The following is a 15,881-nucleotide window of genomic DNA, read 5'->3' on the forward strand; positions in this document are numbered from 1 at the left end:
ACTCTCCAAGTCGGGAGAGTGTTAGTAAAGCGTCTGGAATGTTGCACCCGAGTACCAGGGTACGAAAACTGAGACATATTTGAACACGTCTCCCGATCACATGGTTGATCATACTCTGGGTTCCACATGCATGTTTTAGCTGAAGGAAGAATACCTAAAATCTGGGTAGATGTAACACGTGGAATGGGTACCATGCAATATGACTTCAAAGGGTCTTCATTTGCTCACCGAACCTCTCCAATCCTATCACTGCTGCGTTTATGCCCCTGTACACATGCTTGATTCTCTTTTGGAGACATAGCAATCCATAGGTTTTAAGATACTTACTAGTCAGGTACATTCTTAGGCGTTTAATATGCGGTGTTGAGTCCATTTCGTTGAGCAAGGAGTAGCTCTTGTCTATTCTATATTTGGCTTAAGGAACTTTAACTGTGCTCATTTCAATCTCTGGTTTTATGCAGCACCCCAACTCACCTTTACCCTTAAGCAAGCATAAGTTGGTTTTCGAAATTTGAGACCCTGTTCTGTTCTGTAATTCAGTTCCTGTGTAGCCAAGTTTCCATTCCGTGTATTACTGATATCTTATGATGTTTCTTTTTCTGTGTGACTTATTTCAGTTAGAGTCATCATACCTGAATCCACTCATTGTGCTGCTAAGGGCCTGATGACACAGATTTCATTGCTGAGTGATATTGCTTTGTAAGTAACTACCACAACTTCTTTATCCATTTTTCACTTTCTGCGATGTTGAACTTGTACTGTAAACGAGGTTCTTGTAAACAGAGCCATTCGAAACTTTGGGGTGGCTGTGTCTTTTTGATTTTAAATTCCCTAATCTATAGGACCATAAGTGGAAGTGCCCTAGGCTCTGTTGCTTTGTTTTTTAGATGTTTCAGGAAACACCATACACTTCTCCGGAGTGGTTGTTGGCAATTTACATCCCGCCCTTCAGCATAACAAGGCTCCCAGTTCTCCATTGCCTGTCCTGCCTTTCTGGATTTTACACTTTTTTCAGATGGCCCTTTTGACCGGGGGGAAGGGAGACTTCATTGTAGTGCAGATTTCCTTTGCAAGCTTGCTTGGTTGGCCAAAAAGGGCGTATGCGTTTTTTCCTGAATATATTCAGGAAAAAACGCATACGCCCTTTTTGGCCAAGTGCATCATTGTGGACGTTCTGCCTCTTTTCCTATGCTTTCAATGCAATTCCAGTCTACCTCCTGAAATCGGTTTCCTGCAATTCTGCCCCGCTTTCAAGTCCTCTTGGCAGCCTTACTTCAGTCTATTTTTGGACGATAGCTGTCATTTATAACTCTGCAGGTTTGTGAATTACAGTGCCCCTGAGCTCCTTTCTTCAACTCGCTTTCTTTTGAGCTGGCCGCAACACCGCAGGATGGCTTCAGGTCCTAATCTGGTTCCGGCACGGCACACTGAGCCTTTGGTTATTTCCTCTTCCTGGTGGGAAATGAGAGTTAAATTTGCCCGTCCAGACACCTCCAGCTAGCCTCTCCTTGGTTCTCGCTATTCCTGTTCATCTTCCGCAGAAATTGCAAACTGAGCCAAACAGGAGGTTAAAGGCGCTGACTCTCCAAGTGGGGAGAGTGTTAGTAAAGCGTCTGAAATGTTGCACCCGAGTACCAGGGGAGGAAAACTTAGACATATTTGAACACGTCTCCCGTTCACATTGTTGATCACACTTGGGTTCCACATGCATGTTTTAACTGAAGGAAGAATACCTTAAACCTGGAGAGTTGAGACCCGTGTAATGAGTACCATGCAATATGACTTCAAAGGGTCTTCATTTGCTCACCGAACCTCTGCAATCCTATCACTGCTGCGTTTATGCCCCTGTACACACGCTTGATTCTCTTTTGGAGACATAGCAATCCATAGGTTTTAAGATACTTACTAGTCAGGTACATTCTTAGGCGTTTAATATGCGGTGTTGAGTCCATTTCGTTGAGCAAGGAGTAGCTCTTGTCTATTCCCTATTTGGCTTAAGGAACTTTATCTGTGCTCATTTCAATCTCTGGTTTTATGCAGCACCCCAACTCACCTTTACCCTTAAGCAAGCATAAGTTGGTTTTCTAAATTTGAGACCCTGTTCTGTTTTGGAATGGAGTTCCTGTGTAGCCAAGTTTCCATTCCGTGTATTACTGATATCTTATGATGTTTCTTTTTCTGTGTGACTTATTTCAGTTACAATCATCATACCTGAATCCACTCATTGTGCTGCTAAGGGCCTGATGATACAGATTTCATTGCTGAGTGATATTGCTTTGTAAGTAAATACCACAACTTCTTTCTCCATTTTTCACTTTCTGTGATGTTGAACTTGTACTGTAAACGAGGTTCTTGTAAACAGAGCTGTTCCAAACTTTGGGGTGGCTGTGTCTTTTTGATTTTAAATTCCCTAAGCTATAGGACCATAAGTGGAAGTGCCCTAGGCTCTGTTGCTTTGTTTTTTAGATGTTTCAGGAAACACCATACACTTCTCCCGAGTGTCTGTTGGCAATTTACATCCCGCCCATCAGCATAACAAGGCTCCCAGTTCTCCATGGCCCTTCCTGCCTTTCTGGATTTTACACTTTATTCAGATGGCCCTTTTGACCGGGGGGGCGGGGGAAGTGAGACTTCATTGTAGTGCAGATTTCCTTTGCAAGCTTGCTTGGTTGGCCAAAAAGGGCGTATGCGTTTTTTCCTGAATATATTCAGGAAAAAACGCATACGCACTTTTTGGCCAAGTGCATCATTGTGTACGTTCTGCCCCTTTTCCTATGCTTTCAATGCAATTCCAGTCTACCTCCTGAAATCGGTTTCCTGCAATTCTGCCCCGCTTTCAAGTCCTCTTGGCAGCCTTACTTCAGTCTAGTTTTGGACGATAGCTGTCATTTATAACTCTGCAGGTTTGTGAATTACAGTGCCCCTGAGCTCCTTTCTTCAACTCGCTTTCTTGTGAGCTGGCCGCAACCCCGCAGGATGGCTTCAGGCCCTAATCTGGTTCCGGCACGGCACGCTGAGCCTTTGGTTATTTCCTCTTCCTGGTGGGAAATGAGAGTTAAATTTGCCCGTCCAGTCACTTGCAGCTAGTCTCTCATTGGTTCTCCCTATTCCTGTTCATCTTCCGCAGAAATTGCAAACTGGGCCAAACAGGAGGTTAAAGGGACTGACTCTCCAAGTCGGGAGAGTGTTAGTAATGCGTCTGGAATGTTGCACCCGAGTACCAGGGTACGAAAACTGAGACATATTTGAACACGTCTCCCGATCACATGGTTGATCATACTCTGGGTTCCACATGCATGTTTTAGCTGAAGGAAGAATACCTAAAATCTGGGTAGTTGTAACCCGTGGAATGGGTACCATGCAATATGACTTCACAGGGTCTTCATTTGCTCACCGAACCTCTCCAATCCTATCACTGCTGCGTTTATGCCCCTGTACACATGCTTGATTCTCTTTTGGAGACATAGCAATCCATAGGTTTTAAGATACTTACTAGTCAGGTACATTCTTAGGCGTTTAATATGCGGTGTTGAGTCCATTTCGTTGAGCAAGGAGTAGCTCTTGTCTATTCCATATTTGGCTTAAGGAACTTTATCTGTGCTCATTTCAATCTCTGGTTTTATGCAGCACCCCAACTCACCTTTACCCTTAAGCAAGCATAAGTTGGTTTTCTAAATTTGAGACCCTGTTCTGTTCTGTAATTCAGTTCCTGTGTAGCCAAGTTTACATTCTGTGTATTAGTGATATCTTATGATGTTTCTTTTTCTGTGTGACTTATTTCAGTTAGAATCATCGTACCTGAATCCACTCATTATGCTGCTATGGGCCTGATGACATAGATTTCATTGCTGAGTGATACTGCATTGTACGTAAGTACCACAAGTTCTTTATCCATTTTTCACTTTCTGTGATATTGAACTTGTACGGTAAATGCGGTTCTTGTAAACAGAGGCGTCCCAAACTTTGGGATGGCTGTGTCTTTTTGATTTTAATTTCCCTAAGCTATAGGACCATAAGTGGAAGTGCCCTAGGCTCTGTTGCTTTGTTTTTTAGATGTTTCAGGAAACACCATACACTTCTCCCGAGTGTCTGTTGGCAATTTACATCCCGCCCATCAGCATAACAAGGCTCCCAGTTCTCCATGGCCTGTCCTGCCTTTCTGGATTTTACACTTTTTTCAGATGGCCCTTTTGACCGGGGGGAAGTGAGACTTCATTGTAGTGCAGATTTCCTTTGCAAGCTTGCTTGGTTGGCCAAAAAGGGCGTATGCGTTTTTTCCTGAATATATTCAGGAAAAAACGCATACGCCCTTTTTGGCCAAGTGCATCATTGTGGACGTTCTGCCTCTTTTCCTATGCTTTCAATGCAATTCCAGTCTACCTCCTGAAATCGGTTTCCTGCAATTCTGCCCTGCCTTCAAGTCCTCTTGGCAGCCTTACTTCAGTCTATTTTTGGACGATAGCAGTCATTTATAACTCTGCAGGTTTGTGAATTACAGTGCCCCTGAGCTCCTTTCTTCAACTCGCTTTCTTTTCAGCAGGCCGCAACACCGCAGGATGGCCTCAGGCCCTAATCTGGTTCCGGCACGGCACGCTGTGCCTTTGGTTATTTCCTCATCCTGGTGGGAAATGAGAGTTAAATTTGCCCGTCCAGACACCTCCAGCTAGTCTCTCATTTGTTCTCGCTATTCCTGTTCATCTTCCGCAGAAATTGCAAACTGGGCCAAACAGGAGGTTAAAGGCGCTGACTCTCCAAGAGGGGAGAGTGTTAGTAAAGCGTCTGGAATGTTGCACCCGAGTACCAGGGGAGAAAAACTGAGACATATTTGAACACGTCTCCCGTTCACACGGTTGATCATACTCTGGGTTCCACATGCATGTTTTAGCTGAAGGAAGAATACTTTAAACCTGCAGAGTTGAGACCCGTGGAATGGGTACCATGCAATATGACTTCAAAGGGTCTTCATTTGCTCACCGAACCTCTCCAATCCTATCACTGCTGCATTTACGCCCCTGTACACTCGCTTGATTCTCTTTTGGAGACATAGCAATCCATAGGTTTTAAGATACTTACTAGTCAGGTACATTCTTAGGCGTTTAATATGGGGTGTTGAGTCCATTTCGTTGAGCAAGGAGTAGCTCTTGTCTATTCCATATTTGGCTTAAGGAACTTTATCTGTGCTCATTTCAATCTCTGGTTTTATGCAGCACCCCAACTCACCTTTCCCCTTAAGCAAGCATAAGTTGCTTTTCTAAATTTGAGACCCTGTTCTGTTTTGGAATTCAGTTCCTGTGTAGCCAAGTTTACATTCTGTGTATTAGTGATATCTTATGGTGTTTCTTTTTCTGTGTGACTTATTTCAGTTAGAATCATCGTACCTGAATCCACTCATTATGCTGCTATGGGCCTGATGACATAGATTTCATTGCTGAGTGATACTGCATTGTACGTAAGTACCACAAGTTCTTTATCCATTTTTCACTTGCTGTGATATTGACCTTGTATGGTAAATGAGGTTCTTGTAAACAGAGGCGTCCCAAACTTTGGGGTGGCTGTGTCTTTTTGATTTTAATTTCCCTAAGCTATAGGACCATAAGTGGAAGTGCCCTAGGTTCTGTTGCTTTGTTTTTTAGATGTTTCAGGAAACACCATACACTTTTCCCGAGTGTCTGTTGGCAATTTACATCCCACCCATCAGCATAACAAGGCTCCCAGTTCTCCATGGCCTGTCCTGCCTTTCTGGATTTTACACTTTTTTCAGATGGCCCTTTTGACCGGGGGGAAGTGAGACTTCATTGTAGTGCAGATTTCCTTTGCAAGCTTGCTTGGTTGGCCAAAAAGGGCGTATGCGTTTTTTCCTGAATATATTCAGGAAAAAACGCATACGCACTTTTTGGCCAAGTGCATCATTGTGGACGTTCTGCCTCTTTTCCTATGCTTTCAATGCAATTCCAGTCTACCTCCTGAAATCGGGTTCCTGCAATTCTGCCCCGCTTTCAAGTCCTCTTGGCAGCCTTACTTCAGTCTATTTTTGGACGATAGCTGTCACTTATAACTCTGCAGGTTTGTGAATTACAGTGCCCCTGAGCTCCTTTCTTCAACTCGCTTTCTTTTGAGCTGGCCGCAACACCGCAGAATGGCTTCAGGCCCTAATCTGGTTCCGGTACGGCACGCTGAGCCTTTGGTTATTTCCTCTTCCTGGTGGGAAATGAGAGTTAAATTTGCCCGTCCAGACACCTCCAGCTAGCCTCTCATTGGTTCTCGCTATTCCTGTTCATCTTCCGCAGAAATTGCAAACTGGGCCAAACAGGAGGTTAAAGGCGCTGACTCTCCAAGTGGGGAGAGTGTTAGTAAAGCGTCTGGAATGTTGCACCCGAGTACCAGGGGAGGAAAACTGAGACATATTTGAACACGTCTCCCAATCACATGGTTGATCATACTCTAGGTTCCACATGCATGTTTCAAATGAAGGAAGAATACCTTAAACCTGGGTAGTTGAAACCCGTGGAATGGGTACCATGCAATATGACTTCAAAGGGTCTTCATTTGCTCACGAACCTCTCCAATCCTATCACTGCTGCGTTTATGCCCCTGTACACATGCTTGATTCTCTTTCGGAGACATAGCAATCCATAGGTTTTAAGATACTTACTAGTCAGGTACATTCTTAGGCATTTAATATGCGGTGTTGAGTCCATTTCGTTGAGCAAGGAGTAGCTCTTGTCTATTCCCTATTTGGCATAAGGAACTTTATCTGTGCTCATTTCAATCTCTGGTTTTATGCAGCACCCCAACTCACCTTTACCCTTATGCAAGCATAAGTTGGTTTTCTAAATTTGAGACCCTGTTCTGTTCTGTAATTCAGTTCCTGTGTAGCCAAGTTTACATTCCGTGTATTACTGATATCTTATGATGTTTCTTTTTCTGTGTGACTTATTTCAGTTAGAATCATCATACCTGAATCCACTCATTGTGCTGCTAAGGGCCTGATGACACAGATTTCATTGCTGAGTGATATTGCTTTGTAAGTAAATTCCACAACTTCTTTATCCATTTTTCACTTTCTGCGATGTTGAACTTCTACTGTAAATGAGGTTCTTGTAAACAGAGCCGTTCCAAATTTTGGGGTGGCTGTGTCTTTTTGATTTTAATTTCCCTAAGCTATAGGACCATAAGTGGAAGTGCCCTAGGTTCGGTTGCTTTGTTTTTTAGATGTTTCAGGAAACACCATACACATCTCCCAAGTGGTTGTTGGCAATTTACATCCCGCCCATCAGCATAACAAAGCTCCCAGTTCTCCATGGCCTGTCCTGCCTTTCTGGATTTTACACTTTTTTCAGATGGCCCTTTTGACCGGGGGGAAGTGAGACTTCATTGTAGTGCAGATTTCCTTTGCAAGCTTGCTTGGTTGGCCAAAAAGGGCGTATGCGTTTTTTCCTGAATATATTCAGGAAAAAACGCATACGCCCTTTTTGGCCAAGTGCATCATTGTGGACGTTCTGCCTCTTTTCCTATGCTTTCAATGCAATTCCAGTCTACCTCCTGAAATCGGTTTCCTACAATTTTGCCCTGCTTTCAAGTCCTCTTGGCAGCCTTACTTCAGTATATTTTTGGACGATAGCTGTCATTTATAACTCTGCAGGTTTGTGAATTACAGTGCCCCTGAGCTCCTTTCTTCAACTCGCTTTCTTTTGAGCTGGCCGCAACACTGCAGGATGGCTTCAGGCCCTAATCTGGTTCCGGCACGGCACGCTGAGCCTTTGGTTAATTCCTCTTCCTGGTGGGAAATGAGAGTTAAATTTGCCCGTCCAGACACCTCCAGCTAGTCTCTCATTGGTTCTCGCTATTCCTGTTCATCTTCCGCAGAAATTGCAAACTGGGCCAAACAGGAGGTTAAAGGGACTGACTCTCCAAGTGGGGAGAGTGTTAGTAAAGCGTCTGGAATGTTGCACCCGAGTACCAGGGGAGGAAAACTGAGACATATTTGAACACGTCTCCCGATCACATGGTTGATCATACTCTAGGTTCCACATGCATGTTTTAGCTGAAGGAAGAATACCTTAAACCTGGGTAGTTGAAACCCGTGGAATGGGTACCATGCAATATGAATTCAAAGGGTCTTCATTTGCTCACCGAACCTCTACAATCCTATCACTGCTGCGTTTATGCGCCTGTACACATGCTTGATTCTCTTTCGGAGACATAGCAATCCATAGGTTTTAAGATACTTACTAGTCAGGTACATTCTTAGGCGTTTAATATGGGGTGTTGAGTCCATTTCGTTAGCAAGGAGTAGCTCTTGTCTATTCCATATTTGGCTTAAGGAACTTTATCTGAGCTCATTTCAATCTCTGGTTTTATGCGGAACCCATCTCACCTTTACCCTTAAGCAAGCATAAGTTGGTTTTCTATATTTGAGACCCTGTTCTGTTCTGTAATTCAGTTCCTGTGTAGCCAAGTCTATATTTCGTGTATTACTGTTATCTTATGATGTTTCTTTTTTTGTGAGACTTATTTCAGTTAGAATCATCATACCTGAATCCACTCATTGTGCTGCTAATTGCCTGATGACATAGATTTCATTGCTGAGTGATATTGCTTTGTAAGTAAATACCACAACTTCTTTATCCATTTTTCACTTTCTGCGATGTTGAACTTGTACTGTAAACGAGGTTCTTGTAAACAGAGCCGTCCCAAACTTTGGGGTGGCTGTGTCTTTTTGATTTTAATTTCCCTAAGCTATAGGACCATAAGTGGAAGTGCCCTAGGCTCTGTTGCTTTGTTTTTTCGATGTTTCAGGAAACACCATACACTTCTCCCGAGTGTCTGTTGGCAATTTACATCCCGCCCATCAGCATAACAAGGCTCCCAGTTCTCCATGGCCTGTCCTGCCTTTCTGGATTTTACACTTTTTTCAGATGGCCCTTTTGACCGGGGGGAAGTGAGACTTCATTGTAGTGCAGATTTCCTTTGCAAGCTTGCTTGGTTGGCCAAAAAGGGCGTATGCGTTTTTTCCTGAATATATTCAGGAAAAAACACATACGCCCTTTTTGGCCAAGTGCATCATTGTGGACATTCTGCCTCTTTTCCTATGCTTTCAATGCAATTCCAGTCTACCTCCTGAAATCGGTTTCCTGCAATTCTGCCCCGCCTTCAAGTCCTCTTGGCAGCCTTACTTCAGTATATTTTTGGATGATAGCTGTCATTTACAACTCTGCAGGTTTGTGAATTACAGTGCCCCTGAGGCTCCTTTCTTCAACTCGCTTTCTTGTGAGCTGGCCGCAACACCGCAGGATGGCTTCAGGCTCTAATCTGGTTCCGGCACGGCACGCTGAGCCTTTGGTTATTTCCTCTTCCTGGTGGGAAATGAGAGTTAAATTTGCCCGTCCAGACACCTCCAGCTAGTCTCTCATTGGTTCTCCCTATTCCTGTTCATCTTCCGCAGAAATTGCAAACTGGGCCAAACAGGAGGTTAAAGGCGCTGACTCTCCAAGTGGGGAGAGTGTTAGTAAAGCGTCTGGAATGTTGCACCCGAGTACCAGGGTAGGAAACCTGAGACATATTTGAACACGTCTCCCGTTCACACGGTTGATCATACTCTGGGTTCCACATGCATGTTTTAGCTGAAGGAAGAATACCTTAAACCGGCAGAGTTGAGACCCGTGGAATGGGTACCATGCAATACGACTTCAAAGGGTCTTCATATGCTCACCGAACCTCTCCAATCCTATCACCGCTGCGTTTATTCCCCTGTACACATGCTTGATTCTCTTTTGGAGACATAGCAATCCATAGGTTTTAAGATACTTACTAGTCAGGTACATTCTTAGGCGTTTAATATGGGGTTTTGAGTCCATTTCGTTGAGCAAGGAGTAGCTCTTGTCTATTCCATATTTGGCTTAAGGAACTTTATCTGTGCTCATTTCAATCTCTGGTTTTATGCAGCACCCCAACTCACCTTTCCCCTTAAGCAAGCATAAGTTGGTTTTCTAAATTTGAGACCCTGTTCTGTTTTGGAATGCAGTTCCTGTGTAGCCAAGTTTACATTCCGTGTATTAGTGATATCTTATGATGTTTCTTTTTCTGTGTGACTTATTTCAGTTAGAGTCATCGTACCTGAATCCACTCATTATGCTGCTATGGGCCTGATGACATAGATTTCATTGCTGAGTGATACTGCATTGTACGTAAGTACCACAAGTTGTTTATCCATTTTTCACTTTCTGTGATATTGAACTTGTACGGTAAACGAGGTTCTTGTAAACGGAGGCGTCCCAAACTTTGGGGTGGCTGTGTCTTTTTGATTTTAATTTCCCTAAGCTATAGGACCATAAGTGGAAGTGCCCTAGGCTCTGTTGCTTTGTTTTTTAGATGTTTCAGGAAACACCATACACTTCTCCTGAGTGTCTGTTGGCAATTTACATCCCGCCCATCAGCATAACAAGGCTCCCAGTTCTCCATGGCCTGTCCTGCCTTTCTGGATTTTACACTTTTTTCAGATGGCCCTTTTGACCGGGGAGAAGTGAGACTTCATTGTAGTGCAGATTTCCTTTGCAAGTTTCATTGGTTGGCCAAAAAGGTCGTATGCGTTTTTTCCTGAATATATTCAGGAAAAAACGCATACGCCCTTTTTGGCCAAGTGCATCATTGTGGACGTTCTGCCTCTTTTCCTATGCTTTCAATGCAATTCCAGTCTACCTCCTGAAATCGGTTTCCTGCAATTCTGCCCCGCTTTCAAGTCCTCTTGGCAGCCTTACTTCAGTCTATTTTTGGACGATAGCTGTCATTTATAACTCTGCAGATTTGTGAATTACAGTGCCCCTGAGCTCCTTTCTTCAACTCGCTTTCTTGTGACCTGTCCGCAACACCGCAGGATGTCTTCAGGCACTAATCTGGTTGTGGCACGGCACGCTGAGCCTTTGGTTAATTCCTCTTCCTGGTGGGAAATGAGAGTTAAATTTGCCCATCCAGACACCTCCAGCTAGTCTCTCATTGGTTCTTGCTATTCCTGTTCATCTTCCACAGAAATTGCAAACTGGGCCAAACAGGAGGTTAAAGGGACTGACTCTCCAAGTGGGGAGAGTGTTAGTAAAGCGTCTGGAATGTTGCACCCGAGTACCAGGGTACGAAAACTGAGACATATTTGAACACGTCTCCCGATCACATGGTTGATCATACTATAGGTTCCACATGCATGTTTTAGCTGAAGGAAGAATACCTTAAACCTGGAGAGTTGAGACCCGTGTAATGGGTACCATGCAATATGACTTCAAAGGGTCTTCATTTGCTCACCGAACCTCTCCAATCCTATCACTGCTGCGTTTATGCCCCTGTACACATGCTTGATTCTCTTTTGGAGACATAGCAATCCATAGGTTTTACGATACTTACTAGTCAGGTACATTGTTAGGCGTTTAATATGCGGTGTTGAGTCCATTTCGTTGAGCAAGGAGTAGCTCTTGTCTATTCCATATTTGGCTTAAGGAACTTTATCTGTGCTCATTTCAATCTCTGGTTTTATGCAGCACCCCAACTCACCTTTCCCCTTAAGCAAGCATAAGTTGGTTTTCTAAATTTGAGACCCTGTTCTGTTCTGTAATTCAGTTCCTGTGTAGCCAAGTTTACATTCCGTGTATTACTGATATCTTATGATGTTTCTTTTTCTGTGTGACTTATTTCAGTTAGAATCATCATACCTGAATCCACTCATTGTGCTGCTAAGGGCCTGATGACACAGATTTCATTGCTGAGTGATATTGCTTTGTAAGTAAATACCACAACTTTTTTATCCATTTTTCACTTTCTGCGATGTTGAACTTGTACTGTAATCGAGGTTCTTGTAAACAGAGCCGTTCCAAACTTTGGGGTGGCTGTGTCTTTTTGATTTTAAATTCCCTAAGCGATAGGACCATAAGTGGAAGTGCCCTAGGCTCTGTTGCTTTGTTTTTTACATGTTTCAGGAAACACCATACACTTCTCCCGAGTGTCTGTTGGCAATTTACATCCCGCCCATCAGCATAACAAGGCTCCCAGTTCTCCATGGCCTGTCCTGCCTTTCTGGATTTTACACTTTTTTCAGATGGCCCTTTTGACCGGGGGGAAGTGAGACTTCATTGTAGTGCAGATTTCCTTTGCAAGCTTGCTTGGTTGGCCAAAAAGGGCGTATGCGTTTTTTCCTGAATATATTCAGGAAAAAACACATACGCCCTTTTTGGCCAAGTGCATCATTGTGGACATTCTGCCTCTTTTCCTATGCTTTCAATGCAATTCCAGTCTACCTCCTGAAATCGGTTTCCTGCAATTCTGCCCCGCTTTCAAGTCCTCTAGGCAGCTTTACTTCAGTCTATTTTTGGACGATAGCTGTCATTTATAACTCTGCAGGTTTGTGAATTAGAGTGCCCCTGAGCTCCTTTCTTCAACTCGCTTTCTTTTGAGCTGGCCGCAACACCGCAGGATGGCTTCAGGCCCTAATCTGGTTCCGGTACGGCATGCTGAGCGTTTGGTTAATTCCTCTTCCTGGTGGGAAATGAGAGTTAAATTTGCCCTTCCAGACACCTCCAGCTAGCCTCTCATTGGTTCTCGCTATTCCTGTTCATCTTCCGCAGAAATTGCAAACTGGGCCAAACAGGTGGTTAAAGGGACTGACTCTCCAGGTCGGGAGAGTGTTAGTAAAGCGTCTGGAATGTTGCACCCGAGTACCAGGGGGGGAAAACTGAGACATATTTGAACACGTCTCCCGTTCACATGGTTGATCATACTCTGGGTTCCACATGCATGTTTTAGCTGAAGCAAGAATACCTTAAACCTGGAGAGTTGAGACCCGTGTAATGGGTACCATGCAATATGACTTCAAAGGGTCTTCATTTGCTCACGAACCTCTCCAATCCTATCACTGCTGCGTTTATGCCCCTGTACACATGCTTGATTCTCTTTCGGAGACATAGCAATCCATAGGTTTTAAGATACTTACTAGTCAGGTACATTCTTAGGCGTTTAATATGCGGTGTTGAGTCCATTTCGTTGAGCAAGGAGTAGCTCTTGTCTATTCCATATTTGGCTTAAGGAACTTTATCTGTGCTCATTTCAATCTCTGGTTTTATGCAGCACCCCAACTCACCTTTCCCCTTAAGCAAGCATAAGTTGGTTTTCTAAATTTGAGACCCTGTTCTGTTCTGTAATTCAGTTCCTGTGTAGCCAAGTTTCCATTCCGTGTATTAGTGATATCTTATGATGTTTCTTTTTCTGTGTCAGTTATTTCAGTTAGAATCATCATACCTGAATCCACTCATTATGCTGCTATGGGCCTGATGACATAGATTTCATTGCTGAGTGATACTGCATTGTACGTAAGTACCACAAATTGTTTATCCATTTTTCACTTTCTGTGATATTGAACTTGTACGGTAAACGAGGTTCTTGTAAACGGAGGCGTCCCAAACTTTGGGGTGGCTGTCTCTTTTTGATTTTAATTTCCCTAAGCTATAGGACCATAAGTGGAAGTGCCCTAGGTTCTGTTGCTTTGTTTTTTAGATGTTTCAGGAAACACCATACACTTCTCCCGAGTGGTTGTTGGCAATTTACATCCCGCCCATCAGCATAACAAGGCTCCCAGTTCTCCATGGCCTGTCCTGCCTTTCTGGATTTTACACTATTTTCAGATGGCCCTTTTGACCGGGGGGGAAGTGAGACTTCATTGTAGTGCAGATTTCCTTTGCAAGCTTGCTTGGTTGGCGAAAAAGGGCGTATGCGTTTTTTCCTGAATATATTCAGGAAAAAACGCATACGCCCTTTTTGGCCAAGTGCATCATTGTGGACGTTCTGCCTCTTTTCCTATGCTTTCAATGCAATTCCAGTCTACCTCCTGAAATCGGTTTCCTACAATTCTGCCCCGCTTTCAAGTCCTCTTGAAAGCCTTACTTCAGTCTATTTTTGGACGATAGCTGTCACTTATAACTCTGCAGGTTTGTGAATTACAGTGCCCCTGAGCTCCTTTCTTCAACTCGCTTTCTTTTGAGCTGGCCGCAACACCGCAGAATGGCTTCAGGCCCTAATCTGGTTCCGGAACGGCACGCTGAGCCTTTGGTTATTTCCTCTTCCTGGTGGGAAATGAGAGTTAAATTTGCCCGTCCAGACACCTCCAGCTAGTCTCTCATTGGTTCTCGCTATTCCTGTTCATCTTCCGCAGAAATTGCAAACTGGGCCAAACAGGAGGTTAAAGGCGCTGACTCTCCAAGTGGGGAGAGTGTTAGTAAAGCGTCTGGAATGTTGAACCCGAGTACCAGGGGAGGAAAACTGAGACATATTTGAACACGTCTCCCAATCACATGGTTGATCATACTCTAGGTTCCACATGCATGTTTCAAATGAAGGAAGAATACCTTAAACCTGGGTAGTTGAAACCCGTGTAATGGGTACCATGCAATATGACTTCAAAGGGTCTTCATTTGCTCACGAACCTCTCCAATCCTATCACTGCTGCGTTTATGCCCCTGTACACATGCTTGATTCTCTTTCGGAGACATAGCAATCCATAGGTTTTAAGATACTTACTAGTCAGGTACATTCTTAGGCGTTTAATATGCGGTGTTGAGTCCATTTCGTTGAGCAAGGAGTAGCTCTTGTCTATTCCATATTTGGCTTAAGGAACTTTATCTGTGCTCATTTCAATCTCTGGTTTTATGCAGCACCCCAACTCACCTTTACCCTTAAGCAAGCATAAGTTGGTTTTCTAAATTTGAGACCCTGTTCTGTTCTGTAATTCAGTTCCTGTGTAGCCAAGTTTCCATTCCGTGTATTACTGATATCTTATGATGTTTCTTTTTCTGTGTGACTTATTTCAGTTAGAATCATCATACCTGAATCCACTCATTGTGCTGCTAAGGGCCTGATGACACAGATTTCATTGCTGAGTGATATTGCTTTGTAAGTAAATTCCACAACTTCTTTATCCATTTTTCACTTTCTGCGATGTTGAACTTGTACTGTAAATGAGGTTCTTGTAAACAGAGCCGTTCCAAATTTTGGGGTGGCTGTGTCTTTTTGATTTTAATTTCCCTAAGCTATAGGACCATAAGTGGAAGTGCCCTAGGTTCTGTTGCTTTGTTTTTTAGATGTTTCAGGAAACACCATACACTTCTCCCGAGTGTCTGTTGGCAATTTACATCCCGCCCATCAGCATAACAAGGCTCCCAGTTCTCCATGGCCTGTCCTGCCTTTCTGGATTTTACAGTTTTTTCAGATGGCCCTTTTGACCGGGGGGAAGTGAGACTTCATTGTAGTGCAGATTTCCTTTGCAAGCTTGCTTGGTTGGCCAAAAAGGGCGTATGCGTTTTTTCCTGAATATATTCAGGAAAAAACGTATACACCCTTTTTGGCCAAGTGCAACATTGTGGACGTTCTGCCTCTTTTCCTATGCTTTCAATGCAATTCCAGTCTACCTCCTGAAATCGGTTTCCTGCAATTCTGCCCCGCTTTCAAGTCCTCTTGGCAGCCTTACTTCAGTCTATTTTTGGACGATAGCTGTCATTTATAACTCTGCAGGTTTGTGAATTACAGTGCCCCTGAGCTCCTTTCTTCAACTTGCTTTCTTGTGACCTGGCCGCAACACCGCAGGACGGCTTCAGGCCCTAATCTGGTTCCGGCACGGCACGCTGAGCCTTTGGTTATTTCCTCTTCCTGGTGGGAAATGAGAGTTAAATTTGCCCGTCCAGACACCTCCAGCTAGTCTCTCATTGGTTCTCGCTATTCCTGTTCATCTTCCGCAGAAATTGCAAACTGGGCCAAACAGGAGGTTAAAGGCGCTGACTCTCCTAGTGGGGAGAGTGTTAGTAAAGCGTCTGGAATGTTGCACCCGAGTACCAGGGGAGGAAAACTGAGACATA

The 15,881-nt window shown here is 43.8% G+C and overlaps 1 long non-coding RNA gene across 22 annotated transcripts in view; it reads left to right on the top strand.

Annotated features, from left to right (window-relative positions):
• Positions 1-15,881, top strand: part of LOC307185334 — a 3,778,167-nt gene that overhangs the window by 889,103 nt on the left and 2,873,183 nt on the right. For 2 of the 22 annotated variants that reach the window (XR_013827965.1, XR_013828002.1), the window contains one exon: positions 618-703. The exons of the other annotated variants lie outside the window; for them this stretch is intronic. This is a non-coding gene — a long non-coding RNA (uncharacterized lncRNA). The remainder of the gene's footprint in view (positions 1-617; positions 704-15,881) is intronic. 22 annotated transcript variants of the gene reach the window in all.

The sequence above is a fragment of the Stenella coeruleoalba genome (assembly GCF_951394435.1).
Source record: "Stenella coeruleoalba genome assembly, chromosome: 4".
In the NCBI taxonomy this organism is placed as follows: domain Eukaryota; kingdom Metazoa; phylum Chordata; class Mammalia; order Artiodactyla; family Delphinidae; genus Stenella; species Stenella coeruleoalba.